Source organism: Peromyscus californicus, unplaced genomic scaffold, assembly GCF_007827085.1.
Source record: "Peromyscus californicus insignis strain IS unplaced genomic scaffold, ASM782708v3 Scaffold_6__1_contigs__length_162567912, whole genome shotgun sequence".
In the NCBI taxonomy this organism is placed as follows: Eukaryota; Metazoa; Chordata; class Mammalia; order Rodentia; family Cricetidae; genus Peromyscus; species Peromyscus californicus.
In genome coordinates this window covers 22,547,594-22,561,711 of record NW_026294584.1, presented here as the reverse complement: position 1 = coordinate 22,561,711, position 14,118 = coordinate 22,547,594, and the positions used below count along the sequence as shown (strand labels likewise).

At 43.8% G+C, this 14,118-nt stretch overlaps 1 protein-coding gene across 4 annotated transcripts in view; it reads left to right on the top strand.

Annotated features, from left to right (window-relative positions):
* Asns (asparagine synthetase (glutamine-hydrolyzing)) overlaps positions 1–14,118 on the top strand; it is a 78,072-nt gene that overhangs the window by 47,307 nt on the left and 16,647 nt on the right. The window contains exon 1 of one of the 4 annotated variants that reach the window (XM_052720941.1): positions 11,299–11,320. The exons of 1 other annotated variant lie outside the window; for it this stretch is intronic. The gene's annotated coding sequence lies outside the window, so the exon portion shown is untranslated. Of the gene's footprint in view, positions 1–11,298; positions 11,321–11,512; positions 11,660–14,118 lie in introns of those variants that run through there. 2 more of the 4 variants (XM_052720939.1, XM_052720940.1) reach the window with 2 other exon arrangements.

Here is a 14,118-nt window from a genome sequence, read left to right as displayed (position 1 = left end):
AAGGCATTGTGTCTTCAGATACCATGTGAAACTAAAAACCACCCCTGCAAGAGATCAAACCAGACTCCAAGAAAGTCACTTTTTCAAACTAGCAAGTATTTTCTTATCGTTTTTATTCTTAGCTCATTGAGACACATCTGGGAATCAATGAGCATGTTCTGTACACCTCTCCAGGTCTGAAAGGGTAGATGAGGCTGCGTAGGGTCCAGAAGACCTCCCTTCTCCAGTCTGAGACCCGCATCTCATGGCCACGTGTCAAGGTGGTCAGCAGAGCAAGGAGCACGCCTTGAACCTTTTCGTGTGTTCCAGCTTCTCTACTAAGTTGCTAACCTTCCCTTTCCTTCCAAACCTCCCAGGAAACCTGCTTATTTTCAGTTATGCTTGTCAGTGCGGGGACTGAGAGTCTGAGGGGGATCATGCAGCTTCAAGGTTATGTATTGTGGGTTGTCTGTTCCAGCTGGGGCCATGCCAGGAGTTTTTCTCTCAGAACTGCTTATAGTCCCAACACTTCTGAAGTTAAACATGATTGGTTTTTGTTTTGGTTTGTTTGTTTGTTTTTCCCCACAAACCAATTCTTCAACTATTTGGTCATGACTGGCATCCTATGATTTAATTTAATTTAAACCTGTTTTTGTTGTTGTTTAACCTGGAGTTAACATCAGACCCCACAAGTTAAGGGCTAACTCCCACAAGACTGCATTCTCGATTCAGATTCCAAGTTCAAGTGTTACTTCTCTTTATGGAGAGAAGATCCTCTCTGTCCAGTAACCTTTTAGAATGACCCACAGACCTCAGGAAGGCACTTTAGTTAGGATCACTACATTGTTATAAAGGAACCAACTCAGGAAGTACCAAATGGAAAAACAGCATGGGGCCTGATGTGGGGAAGTGTGGCAATTTCTTGCCCTCTGAGTGTGTGTGTGTGTGTGTGTGTGTGTGTGTGTGTGTGTGTGTGCCATCCGCCGGCTCCCTGGTGTGTTCATGAGCCTACACACCTCTGGATGCCATTCTTTGTGGATTGTATGGAAGTTTCATTACATAGGCATGATAGATTAAATCACTGCCCACTGTTGATTAACTAAATCAACAGGTCCTATTCCTCCCAGGAAGCCGGGCGTGAGGGGAAGTGGGAGGGAGTTCCCACCCTTTATCACAAGGCTGGTTCCTGTGGTGGCCACCAGTCCTCCCAGTCTCTTCATAAGCATAAACTCAGATGCAGTGACAAAGGACTTGAAGGACAGAGATGCTCCCCTCAGCCAGCCAGGAAGTTCCCAGGATTTTAGAAACTCTGTATCAGTACCGAAGACAAAGACTCAGTTTATGTTTCTTACTGTCCTCCCAAAAGACTACAGGAGACTTTCTGAGCTTAACATTTCACAATAGCTGAAAGTTCATCTGAACCTGAGATATGGAATCAGGCAGGATGAGCACTAAGAGGCAGAGGGCAAAATGCTAGCCAGAAGGTAGGGATATGCTCAACACTTAATCCACACTTTATTGACCACTCTTCCCCGGGCAGCAAAGATTTGCTGGAAGCAGTTGTGTTCCTGTGTATCCACAGTGGAGGATCAGGTGATGGCCTGCTCTAATATACTCTATGCAGTATGAAATAGTAGCTTTAGGGTTGGGTCTTGCTCTAAGTGACTCCATTTTACAAAATTGCAATGGCCTTTATTTCTGAGTACAAATTCTGAGGTAGAATGAATCTATGTCTTTTAAAAAAATTTTTTTCATATAAGATATTCTTTACCCTCCCCTAACTCCTCCCAGATCCCCCTACCTCCCTACCAATTTAACTCCTTTCTTTCTCAAAAAGAAAACAACAAAATCAAAACAAAAAAAGAAAAGAAAATTAAAACTGAAAAAAGAAAGAAAATTAATGAGACAAAAAAAAAAAATACCAAAACAGAAGAGCTCTCACACAAACACAAGAAAGGAGTCTGTTTTGTGTTGGACAACTACTTCTGGACGTGGGGCCTGCTGTGGAGTGTGGTTGATAGGCCCAGTGTCACTCCACTGAGGAAAACTGATTTTTCCCATTCCCAGCATGCATCAACTGCAATTAACTTCTTGATTAGGGGTGGGACTTTGTGTCCACGTCCCCTTCTCAGAGCTGGGATTTTGTCAGGATTGAACCTGTGCAGGTCTTCTGTGTGCTGTCACAATCTCTCTGAACTCTCATGTGTATCAGTCCTGTTGTGTCTGGAGGACGCTATTTTCTTGCAGTCATCCACCACCTCTGACTCCTACAGTGTTTCTGCCTCCTCTTCCACATAGATCTCTGAGCCTTGAGGGAAAGGGCTTGATAAAGACATCTCATTCAGGGCTGAGTGCTCCAAAGTCACTCTCTGCACATTGTCCAATTGTGGGTCTCTTTGTTAATTACCATCTGCTACAGTGGCTCTCAACCTTCCTGAGGCTGCAACCCTTTAATACAGTTCCTCTGTTGTGGTGACCCCAGCAATAAAGTTATTTTATTGCTACTTCATAACTGTAATTTTGCTATTGTTATGAATCATAATGCAAATATCTGAGATGCAGAGTATCTGATGTGCGACCTCTGTGAAAAGGTTGTTTGACCCTTCCGAGGGGTCGTGGCCCACAGATTGAGAACCACTGTAGTAAGCAGCTTCTCTAATGAGGTTTGAGGATGCTCTGATCTGTGTTCTAGCCTAGTGTGGCAGCTGTAGTCCCTAGTAGAGAGAGGCTCTGTGGTTGGCAGGGTCACAAAGGACAAATGGGCTGAGTCTCAGCCTGGTGTGGCAGCTGTGTTCCCTGGGAGAGAGTAAATCTATGTCTTATTTATGCAAGTAAATACTCACCATCTGTCCCACATGAATGATGATGCATACTGAAGTTACTTATTTAATAAATATAACATTACCACCTACAAACTTATCAAGCTCAGTGAGGAACACATGAACATGTGGGTATATCAAACCTCATCAGAGAAGGTAAGTTCACACACTAGATCAAGGAAAGGCACAACTCCCCTGCCTGAATCGTGTAGAGGAGGCATCTGTCACTGGGGTATGTGGCACCTACCAGACCTGTCCTGAAAGCATGTGGTGCATGCTTCATGAGACCCACAGATGATGAACTGGGGACCATGTCTCTAGCATTTCAGTGCAGCACCCACCCGCTCTGCTGATGTGGTTCATCAAGCAGCTCTGGGCCTTGCTGTCTCTCCTCTCCTCCCCTCACAGAGCCTCCAAACTGTCTCCTCCAATAGCTCTGTGGTAGGGTTCTTTCATGTCTTACCTCACCACCCACATTGACTCATTCCATTTATCCAGGTCTCTTTGAATTTTGAAAGTTGTATTATCTTGCCTGTGCCTGGGACCTGATGAGGGGGACCTGTTCAATGTGATGGATTTCTGGAGGATGAGGCTATCCCTGCCTTACCTGTGAGTTCAGCTTCCAAGCAGGTTTTGGATGCTTAGCAGTAAGTAAGAATAATTGCTTGGAAAAAATGACCCCAAATGCCCACACTACACAGTAGCTCTGGATAGTGTAAGTGTGGCCTTCACCAGCTGCCAGTCTATTGAAGGCCCTCCTAAGCCAAACAGGCAGTCTCCATAAGGAATACTGAATACTATTTGCTCTTAGCTTTCTGCGGTATGAATGCAGCAGTGAGTGTCATTTGTTTTTTGGTTTTTTGGTTTTTAGACAGGGTTTCCCTGTGTAGCTTTGGAGCCTTTCCTAGAACTCACTCTGGAGCCAAGGCTGGCCTTGAACTCACAGAAATTCACCTGCCTCTGCCTCCTGAATGCTGGGACCAGCCATGAGTGTCATTTGTACTGGTTTCTCCCCTGAACACCTGTCTCCACAATCGTGTTACAAATCTTACTTTGATTGGGTGGTGGTAGTACACACCTTTAATCCCAGCACTCGGGAAGCAGAGGCAGGCACATCTCTGTGAATTTGAGGCCAGTCTGGTCAGCCACGATTGTCACACAGAGAAACCCTGTCTCGAGACAGAGAAACAAAACAAAATAAAACAAAAACAAACAAACAAAATCTTACTTTGAAGTACTATGCTGTTTCCTATTATGGTGGCCAAAATTGGGGTAAGAGTAAAATGAATCTTTAGTTGGTGTTAGGTTCTACTGAAGTCTGGAATCCAGCAAACCACTGTTGAGAGCAGTGCTGACTGAGATGCTACAGTTTGGGTGTCCACAGCTGCCAGCCTTTGGTGGGGTATTATCTGAGTCTGTTACATTCCAGCAATATAGACTCTGGCTTACTATCCTGGGGTGATATTTTTAGCATTTTGCCCAATGCTGAAATCCAATTAGCTTTTTCATGGGATGGTATTTCTCCATGACAGAATTTCATTGTGTTATTTTCCCCACACTGTTCTCTATAGCACTTCTTTATTCTTATCTATATGAAGCGTACACCTTGTTTCCTGTGTTTCCTTGCATCATGAAGTCCAATCCTGGCATACTGCATGCACAAAATGATTTGGGAGGTCAGTGAAGAAACTAAACCCCCATTTTCAGTTCTAACAATGCTAATCATAACTTCCACCAGACAAAAAGGAGCGTTGGCCTGCTCTCTAGCCACAAGTGAACTTTCACCCCTATTGTGTCTGAGAACAGCAGTAGGACCGGTGTGTCTGAGGTGAGTAAACTAGGGAAGGTGGAGGATTTGAGACAGATGAGGGTAGACATCATTAGGTTGCAGGGCTCACCATATGACCTTGACTTTTCTGGGGACATTTTATTTCAGGCTGCTAACTCCTAATGCAGTATCTATAAACATCTTGACCGGACAGGGTACAGCTTGGAAATGTTCCGGGGACTTAGCTTTGAGAAGATCTGTTTTACTATTGTGTTCCAGGCCCTGGGCTGAGAGAGCCTCCATACCTTGTTTTATGTGATTGTGTAAACGTATATCTTCGTCTCTCATGGAAACACCAACGCCATCTGTTGCTCTGACGTCTATGCTTTCATAACATCCAGACTTGCCTCCTCAGCCTCTGCTATGTTCTCACTCTGGCTTTCCTTCTTCCCTTCCCAACAGTTGTATTCAGCCTCTAGTATTCAGGATAGGCTAATTTACACCACTCTTACAAAGAACTCCCGAATCTTGGGGTACGTAGAGTGAGAAAGGCCTCACTATTCACCCAAGCTGCGTGGTGAGGGGCGAACTGTGGCCTCTTTCCACATCATTGTCAGCCTGGGCCCTGGCTTAGCAGAGCTTCTATCTGAAACACAGTCCGAAGAAAGGGGAGAAGACAGGGAGCCCCAGGGCTGCTCATAGCGACACCTGTCACTTCTGTGCACATGGCATTGTCAGTTGCAGATGGAATGCAACAGGCTGGAAACAGTGTAATCCTCCCCTTGGGAGGGATCGTGAATAGTTTTGAGCAGATACAGACTCCACCAAGTGTGCCCCTCTTGCTGAAGCATACTTTCATGCTTTCTCTGGGTCAGTTGTTTTTTTATTTTTTTCCCAGCAACATGCTTGACCAAAGCCAGATCTATTCATCTCTGTGGCCCGACTCCAGCTCTTAGCCTACTGCACAAGAAAGGGCTGTGAATGTCTGTCTTAACTGTCCCAGGACACACATCCTTGCCTTCTTCACTGGACCATCGTCTTTTCTCCCTCATCCAATTCTCTTTAGCATTGTCTCTTTTGGTCCCCTCCCCTTCCTAGTCCCTCCCTCTTTCCTTTCTTCCCCACTCCCACCCCGTTTTCTTTCTGGGTCTCATGTAGCCCTCAATCTGAGTATATAGCTGCAGATGGTCTTGAACTGAGCCTTCTGATTCCACCTTCCGAGTGCTGCTGTCATGACCACATCTGGCTTGTCTATTATTTCAAAGACTTTCATTGTCTTGTCATCATTGTTGGCTTCTTTTTCTTTTTCTATCAGCACAAATTCTCCTAAAAGTTCTTGTAATCCTATCCTCCTGACCTTTTTCTCATTGTTTTTCTATATTACTTATCATTATTGAAGCAGTAGATATAGTTGGTTTCTCTGGTTATAGATGCAGTTGGTTTCTCTTGTTATAGACTTAGTTGGTTTCTCTTATTATAAATATAGTTGGTTTCTCTTGTTTAGATATAGTTTGTCTCTCTTGTTATAGACATAGTTGGTTTCTCTTGTTATAGATACAGTTGGTTTCTCTTGTTATAGATGCAGTTGGTTTCTCTTGTTATAGACATGTTTGGTTTCTCTTGTTATAAATAATGCTGGTTTCTCTTGTTATAGATACAGTTGGTTTCTCTTGTTATAGGTACAGTTGGTTTCTCTTGTTATAGATGCAGTTGGTTTCTCTTGTTATGGACATAGTTGGTTTCTCTTGTTATAGATATAGTTAGTTTCTCTTGTTATAGATACAGTTGTTTTCTCTTGTTATAGGTACAGTTGGTTTCTCTTGTTATAGATGCAGTTGGTTTCTCTTGTTATGGACATAGTTGGTTTCTCTTGTTATAGATATAGTTGGTTTCTCTTGTTATAGATGCAGTTGGTTTCTCTTGTTATAGATATAGTTGGTTTCTCTTGTTATATAGTTGGTATCTCTTACAGTCTCTTTCTCTTGCTCCTACTTCCAGATTTACCTGTACCACCATGCTTTCTTCTTCCCTTTTGTTTCAGAGAAAAAGGAGTTTTTTTCCCCTTCCCAAATGCTTTGTGATTGTCCCCTTTTCTGCAGCTCCCCTCTGAGCTCTGCTTCCTTTGTTTGTTTATTGTTTTGCTCTAATAAGAGGGCATCTCTTCCATTTCATTAACTTTGCCCACCTGGTCTATGGACTGGCTCCTGTTGTCCTCAGGGACACCCTTTCAGCTTCCCATGCTGGTGTTGTCTAAGCCTCTTTATACTAGGAACACTCTGGTCAACATACTGGAACTGGAACACTCGGCCAGATGCTCAGTGTGGTGTGCTAATCTTTCTTCTTTAATCATCCACCCGGTCTTTACTGTCAAAAAGAGAAGAAGAATTGTTTGATGTAACACAGACGTGCTGTACAATAGATAGGTTCTCACTCAAAGGCAGGAAGTGTCGTAGAAATTTCTGCCCACAGTGACCAGCTCTCTGATCTCCACTGGGAGCCACACCCGGTAGTTCTCTGTGTTCACTGCACTGTCTTCTTTAACCCCTTAAAGCACCAACCACTCCAACTCTGGTTAGTGGTCTTTCCCTACACATTTGTGACTTTTGACATCAACACCCCCACCCTCTACCCCCAGTTGTCTTCTTCCTCAGTCCCCTCCAACAGACTAAGGCACTTGGCTCCTTTTATTTTGGACTAAATTAAAAAAAAAAAAAAAAGTTTGGCCAGGCGGAAGTGGCGCACACCTTTAATCCCAGCACTCGGGAGGCAGAGACAGGCAGATCTCTGCAAGTTCAAGGCCAGATTGGTCCAGTACAGGCACCAAAACTACACAGAGAAACCTTGTCTTGAAAAACAAAACAAAACAAAACAAAACAAAACAAAAGTTTGTAAGAATATGCAGTTCCTTCTTACATGAAACCAGAATCCTACAATTATTATCTACATGGTCTGGGTTAATATTTCCACTTTAGTTTTGTAAAAGGCCAAACAAAAACATTCTAGAGTTGACAAAGCAAGGAGTATCACAGTAGAGTTGTCTCCCTTGAATGTGGAACTTTGTGAATCATCCATATACCCGTGGTAACTTGCCAAATGGAATATGTGAAATTGGAAGCGAAGCAGGAGAGACTCACGTGAAGACCAGAAGTCCCATTTCAAACTACATTTCAGTGTCAAGTAAAAGGTCTCATAAACACCTGCCCAAATTGCAGAGGGGACGGAACTGAAGGCTCTGCTTCTGCTTCCGTCTTTATCTGCTGCCTCCTGACAGTTCATCAACACAGAAGGCAACCAAGTCCTTCTGATCAAACAAATTAGTGGCCCGTGGACAGTTCCTGGAGTTCCAAGAAAAGGGGTCTAGCTTTGGGGATCTGAGGTGGGGCGGTTTCTGACCTAGAGGTAAGTCCATCTGACCTTGCACTAAAATGTTTTCACTGGGGAGACTGAGCAGGCTGGTAAACTAATCCTGTTCAATGGGGCTCCTATGCTGTTCTTCAACAGATGCTCACCTTAGAAGTGTAGACAGGTTGAAAGCAGAACAATGCACCGTTGTTTCAAGACATTATTAATCTCAAAGGAGCCCTTTGTTACTATGCACAGTTTAACCTTAGCAAAGGATTGCTATCACTGAGATTGTGTGCTTAGTTACCATACATTAGAAAGTTAGGAAATGGGTCCACCTTCAAAAAACCATTGAGAAGAACAGATTTAATCTGTATTTAAAGGAATGTGAAAGAGGTTCTTACAAAAATTGATACTCTCAAGGCTGAACGAGTGTAATATTCCTTGTCGAAAAACAAACCCAGAGGCTTTCCAAGCATTGGCTAAAATCTGAGCTTAGAAAGTTTCACAGTACAATTTTATTGTTTCTCCATTTGCTGCTGATGTTTAGTAAGCTGCAAATTCATTTAAGAGTGTTGTAAAGTATTTATTTTTCTATCAAAGGTAATACTAATAGCACACTACCATGTTTGTGGGGTCAGCCTGAAAAACATTATTTTTTGAGGTACTGAAAGGACTCTTTGTGTGTTTTTATGTGTACATGTATATTTGTGTTTGTGTGTGTATGTGTGTATAGTATGTATATGTGTGTATGTTTGTGCGTATATGTCTATATGTGTGTGTGTGCATATATTTGTTTGTGTGTGTAGCCTCAACTCTCTATGTAAGAGGATAATCTTGAACTCTTGACCTCCCTGCTCCCATCTCCCATGCACTGCAGGCCTGTACCACTCACTACCTACAGTCCTCTGAAAGAGGTTTTGAACTTACATGTTCAAAGTCTACTGATCTATTTGAACTTAATGTGTCAATTTGATGGACACTTTGTGAAGAAATCAGCCTTTGCATAACAGTGCCTTAGATACAAAGACAGATCCTTCTTTATATTGCACAATGAATTGTAGACACTATTTGTACCAGCTCAAGAGTGCTTTTTAAAAAACATGTTTCGCCCCCAGGGAGTCATAACACACTCCTTTAACCTTAGCATTTGAAAGGCAGAGACAGAAGAGCCTTTGTGAGACCAGCCTGTGTACCTGGCTTTTCTTTTAGGCCACTAACTAGCTCCCAAATCACGACACTGAGACTTAATAATAGTTATGAATGCTCGGCCTAGGTTAGGCTGGTTTCTTGCTAGCTTTTATAACCTAACCTGTTTCTCTTCATCTACGTTTTACCTTGGGGCTTTTCGCCCTTCTTTCTGTGTGTCCTACTTTGTGTCTGCTGGCTGGAGGCTGCCTGGCTGGCACTGGGAGTCTCCCTCACTTTCTCCTTCGTTCTCTCCTCTCTTCTCTCCAGAGCCTAGATTCTCCTCCATACTTCTTCTCTCTGCCTGTCAGCCCTGCCTAACCCTTTCTCTGTCCAGCTTTTGGCTGTTCAGCTTTTTATTAGACTAACCAGGTGCCTTAGGCAGGCAAGGTGAAACAGCAACACATCTTTTCATAATGAAACAAATGGAGCCTAAACAAATGTAATACACCTTTATGCAGTTAAAGTAATAGTATTCAGCACAAACAAATGTAACACATCTTTACAATAGTTAACTATTCCATAACAAGCCTGGTCTACATGACAAGCTCCAAGATAACCAGAGTAGTGGTTTCTCAACCTGTGGGTCTTGACCCCTCTGGGCGGTTGAATGATTTTTCACATGGGTCGCATATCAGATATTTTATATATCAGATATTTACACTACAATGCATAACAGTAGCAAAATTACTGTTTTGAAGTAGCAATGAAAATCATTTTCTCTCTGGGGGTCACCACAGCAAGAGGAATTGTTTTAAAAGGTAGCAACATGAGGAAGGTTGAGAACCATTGACATAGAGAGATCCTGTCTCAACAAACAGAAAAACAAAACAAAAACAACTGTTTCAACTCACAGGGGTCTCTCTGTCTTTACCTCGTGCCTGGCCAAACATTTTTTAAAAAGTTATTTGTGTGTGTGTGTCACAGCTCTTGCGTAGAAGTTAGAAGAATCCGCCCTCCACCATTTGAGTGCCGTGGGACTCAGGTTGTCAGGCATGGCTTGGCAGCAGACACCTTTATACCCTGAGCCATCTCGTCAGCCCTCAAGTGCTTTTAAATGGGAAGGCTCCCTCCTAAACTCCCAGTGTAGATTATAAATAAGAGAAATATCTAATTTTAGAACAGCATTGCAACGTTTAAACAAAACGTGGAAAAGAAAACATTTATCTCTAAGAGGAAACTTCATGCTTAATAAAAAAAAAATCACAGTAGTTAATGCAGGCTTTGCCCTTGTATTAATGTCCCCAGGATAACCCACCTATTCTGGGTCATTCATATCCTCAGGTATGCCATAATAAGAGAAGGGTGTAGGAATGTGGATGCTCCTCTTCCAATGGTCCCCGGTGCAAGCATCCCCATAGTGCAGCTATTTTGACCCTCTAAGATATAGACTGCCTTTCTAGGGGTGAAAAAATGAATTTCTCTCCATGGATACAAAAGCTTTCTCAATATTTTAGGACATAGATTTTCAGGTCTGGAAAGACACCATTTAGTTTCTATATTCTTTATTTTAAAGATGAGAACCTAGGAATGGGGGTGTAGGTCAGTGGCAGATGACTTCTGTAAAAATGCAAGATCCAGGGGTTCATAACTAGAGCTTTCATACATACATACATAGACGACCCAACAAACTCCACAAAACAAAGAAAAAAAAACTACAAAAAAATCCCATAAGCAAAAACCAGAATGAATAAAAGACAGTTGTAAGATGCACCAATACTATCCTAAGTCATAGTAAAGTTCAAACAGAAATTCAAGTCCTTTCCTAAAAGTGGTACATCAAAAATTAAATACAACAAGGAGTCAAACTGAATTATCTATGTTTAGAATCCACCCAGTGGTATTCACTCAGCTGGGGAACCAAAAAGGGAAGTCATAAATACAAGCAAGGTCAAAAACTGTTACAACCAGGACACAACCACATTTCATGCTTGTCAACCGGGTATATCCAGAGGAAGGAAATTTTCACCCTGTCTGTAAATAGAGCATAACGAATCCACCTTACACACTTAATCAAAGTGTGTGTGTGTGTGTGTGTGTGTGTGTCCCCTTCCTATCTGCATTACAGTCTCGTTATTTCATCAAGTATTTTTGCATCCACATCTATGCATCAGACACTCTGTTAAGGAGTATTGAAGAGTGATGGGCACTGTACTCAACTGATGATGAATTCCCTAAAACATCCTAAGTCCGGAGACTTCTAACTGCCGTTCGAGTAGGTCAGGTAGGTAACCTGAGGTAACCAATGAGGCACTGGGCCCGACCTCTGAGGCTATCCTGCACACAGGGTCATAGCACCTAAAAGAACAGAAGCAGGCAGAACATCTCCTAGCTCTAGGCCCCAGGGTGCCTCTTCGCCTTGGCCTCAGCCCCGCCTGGCGTCGCACGTCAGCACTATGGGCCACACCCCTGCGCACGGGTTGGGTCCCGGCGACATGATGAAACTTCCCGCACGCGTTACAGAAGCCGGGTGGCTATAAGGTAAGAAGCGGTCCTCCGCCCCTCCTGTTGTGGCCGCGCCGCCTCCGCTCCGCCACCTCCGGCTCTGGCCGCTCGTGCACAGGTAAGCGGGACCCCGGTGCTCGGCGCGGTGCGCTCTGCACGCTCGGGAGGCCGGAGGATGCTCTGTCCGCGCGGGCACACAGGTCCCCGACAGGCGGGTGCTAAGCACACCGGCCCCGCACCGGACAGATGCTGCGGTGCAGCGGGTGCCAGGGCGGGGCGGCGCGGGGCGATTGTTGCGCACCTGGGACGGAGGAGCGGGGCGCGGAAAGCTCACCCCAGAGCGAAGTGCCTCGTGGAGGCTGGGCCGCTCCAGATAGAGAGGCAACTGTGGTCTTCGTCGGGACACCATTAAGTGTTATAATTTTTTTACTTGTATGACGTCTCAGCCTGGGAAACTTCAGCAATCCGAGGGCCTTGCCTGGGACCAGCTGGAAGCCTGCACAAGACCGGCAGCAGTTGGGCGACCCAGGCTAGTGCTGGGGCCTGGTTGTCACCCTGGACGGAGGCTCGCCCGAGCTCCAGAGCGAGGGTCCCTGGGGTTGACTGTCTGGATCCGGCTTCCCGAGCCCCCACTCACCTAGCTGCCCGGCCCCTCCCCCACTCCAGCTCCAGACTTGCGAGACCGGCAGTCCTGCCGAGGAGCGGTCTGTTTAAGGAGACGGGCGGTCAAGTACAGAAAAAGGCAATTAGCATGCTTTTTCTTAGTAATGGGTAGCTATTCATAGGCCTGGCTTCAGATTAATGTAACTTTGAAATACAAGGACAGGTTTTATTTTTCTTGGCCCGTGGCCTACAGTTCTTAACAGTTAACTCTTTTCGTTGATTGATGCCAGCTCTATAATATTAATTAGACGTAAGACTTGCACAAGTCCACAGGTTAATTATTGAGATAAATATTAAGTTATCAAAATAAGGAGATCCAGTGAAGTTTAGGCAGATCATCAGAATAGAATTTCTGTTCCATGCACCCGAAGTGGCGCTGTCCAGCCGGGGAGCCACAGGACACACGTATTTGCAAGCACTGACCTCTAGAAACACTGCCTAGTCTGAACTGAGATGCGTTATTAAGTGTGAAATACATCAGATTTGAATGATTTTGAAAACCGAACTCTTGATGTTTAGGTTGTGACCCTTCCCTTTGACGTCTGAACTATCCCTCCGGCCTGGTTTTAACGATTTAGGGAGAGTAGTGTAAAATATAATTAATTTTGATTATATTGGATTGATGATTTTGCTTGGGGTGTGCCGTGTTAAGGGACGTTTAAGATTTATTTCAGTGCCTGTTTTTGCCTTGTTAATGTCTATTAGAATTACACATACGGTTCACATTCCCTCACTACTGTAGAAGCTAACCAGGAAATGTGGGAAACCACAGGAGCAGACAGCAGTGAGGGAAATGAGGCATGCAGGTAGACGACCTCTCCCTGCCAAGAACACCGATTCCAGTCACACACAAAAGAGTTTGAATTTCCGTATTCCTGCAGAGGGAAAGTATTTTAAACTTTTCTTTCCACTTACAAGTGGATGGCATATGTTTTGCATAACAGACAATTCATTAAGGAGCCTTAAGACCCAGGTAAATGCTTTTCTGATGATCACAACTGATTTTCAAAGCTCATTGCAAGCTCACTTTTCTTTTTCCTCCCCCCTTTATTAAATACAGATTCTTTTCTCATACAATATGATTGGAATTCAGTTTCCCTCCCTCTCCTCCTCCCAGTTCCTCCACGTCTCCTCTCCCATCTGGATCTACTCCCTTCCTATGTCTCATTAGAAAAGAACTGGCTTCTAAGTGATAACAAAACATAATAAAATAAAATATAATAAGATAAAAACGAAAACCGCCATATTGAAATTGGACAGCATAAGCCAACAGAAAAATAAAAGCGCTCCAAGAGAAGGTACATGAGTCGGAGACCCACTCGTTTACACACTCAGGAGTCTCATAAATGTACTAAACTGAAAGCTACAGTGCAGACCTGTGTATTCCCTATGCTTGCTGTACCGTCTCTGTGAGTTAATATGAACTTTGCCCAGTTGTTTTAGAGGCTCTTGTTCTCTGTCACCTCTGTCTTCTCTTCCTCTGGGTTCCCTGAACTCTGAGAGGAGGGATTTGATGGAGACATCTTGGTTAAAGCTGTGTGGCTAACCCACTTTTCATTGGCATTGAATCAAACACTGTATTAATAGCCACTCCTCCTAAATCTCTGCGTTTTCCTACTGAATGTACAAGCCAATCCCATGGCAGACTATTTGAACAGCTTTGTGGAGGGAACTGCACACCACTTGTCTTCAAGTTGCTTTGCTTGATACCATTTTTTATCGTTTTTATCTGGTTTCGCTCAAAGTGCATCAAAGCTTTGATACAAATGGAATGTTTTGAAGGATTATTCAGAGTGGCTGATGTCAGCAGGTGTATTTTTAGGGTATTTGTTCCAGATTATGTTGCTGTTTGTTGCGGATGTGCATTTTAAGGAGATACAGTATTATTTGCTAGTTAGAGATTCTTTATTAAAC